General features: G+C 30.2%; 1 pseudogene; it reads left to right on the top strand.

Annotated features, from left to right (window-relative positions):
• The first annotated feature begins 400 nt into the window (after positions 1 to 400).
• On the top strand, positions 401 to 911 carry LOC114188581 (hydrophobic seed protein pseudogene; annotated as a pseudogene).
• Positions 912 to 1,772: the final 861 nt, after the last annotated feature.

Here is a 1,772-nt window from a genome sequence, read left to right as displayed (position 1 = left end):
AAAAATAGACAACATGAAGGTGTGATATTGTTTATCATTGTAGCCACTCTTCTATATAGTTCCCTTTTAATGGCTACAATTACACATTCTAATATACACTAATCTATTTATAACTATATATTTCACGTATTCAATAATCTTTATTAATTATTTAATTTATTTTTCATATTATTAACCCTTTTATTCCGTTATCATATTTACAAATTATAAATAATCATAACACAAGATACAAATACTCCATTCAAATATAATAATAATAGTTATATATTTATATTCTAATCAAAATATTAAATAAAATATTAAAAAAAACGACTCATGGGTAGTAGGTAAAGGTCTCGGAACTAGTTAAGTATGGAAAAAACATGAGATTCTTTGGCTATAAATTGTGTGTGAAATTTGAGGTACTTTCACGAACAAACAATAGAACTTGTTTAGCAATTAAACCAAAGAGAAGATGGGTTCAAAGAGTGTTGCCTTTCTTCTCTCCCTCAACCTCCTTCTCTTCTCAGCGCTTAGCTGCGACAACCCTCCTAAGTGTGTCTCATCACCACCACCGGTTAAGTGCCCGGAATTGCATGTTTGCGCCAGCATTTTGCACGCCCCTTTTAAACCAGACCCCAAATGCTGCCCCCTCCTCGGTGGTCTCATTGACCTTGACGCCGTCGTCTGCCTCTGCGCCGTTCTCAAGCTCGACCTCGGAATTATCAAGGTCAACCTAGACCTTCTCATCAACATTCTATTAAACACCTGTGGACGCCAACCCACCACCTTCATTTGCCCACCATAACAACACATTCTCTTATTTTCCTAACATTTTCCTTTTTCCTTGTTTAAGTTAAGGATCGTGTCTGCTACATGTACATGCCTGTGGGCACTATAATATTATTACCAATAAATTAATGTTTGTATTACCTTGTGCTCTTCTTGTTCTTGTGGATGACTTTGTTCATCGTATGACAGTTCTTTGTTCATTCATGAACTGGTTCAAGGTTATATTAAACTGCTTATTAATATATCTAGTGATGACAAATTAAAATCAGTTTAGATTATCTATCCATTGAATGAAAAAGGAAAATCAGTTTGGATCTTTTGACCTAAACAAAAAGTTGTTCTTTCAATTTGGTTCTTTCGATTAATCGAGCATGAAAGTACATTAGGTGGATGAGAAGAACGCACAAATTTGTTTATGTTTTGAGAGGGCTATTTAGAAAATTAATATAAATATAATGTAAGATTGGGTTAAAAATATTATTTATATTAAAAATAAACATAACATTGAATCAAATCTGAAGAATGCAAAGCATTTGGTCCGAGTTCCACAACCTTTTTCGTAAAAAAACATGTTAAAAGAAACATTTCTAAATATTATTATATTATTATTAACTTTATATTAAAAAATAAATCAATATTCTAACTTGTCTTCCTTAATTATTATTGATTGAGCATAAACTAGTTTCTTACATGGTAGTTATTTTACTTTATTTTATTTTTCTTACAAAAGTAATTATTTTAATTTAGAACGATAATATTTAGACAACTCATTTAAATATACAATTAGAGGTTAATTACATTTAATTTATCAATCATACATTTATATTATTATAATATAGTTGTTAAAGAGTGGCTTTAGCCGTTAATATTTTTAACTTACAGAACCTTGGTAATGTTTACAATATTTATATTAAAAATAAACATAACATTGAATCAAATCTGAAGAATGCAAAGCATTTGGTCCGAGTCCCACAAAGTTTTTCGTAAAAAGAACATGTTAA

The sequence above is a fragment of the Vigna unguiculata genome, chromosome 6 (assembly GCF_037176805.1).
Source record: "Vigna unguiculata cultivar grain cowpea cultivar isolate G323 ecotype 2 chromosome 6, ASM3717680v1, whole genome shotgun sequence".
Taxonomy (NCBI): Eukaryota; Viridiplantae; Streptophyta; class Magnoliopsida; order Fabales; family Fabaceae; genus Vigna; species Vigna unguiculata.
This window is presented reverse-complemented; position numbering and strand designations above follow the sequence as displayed.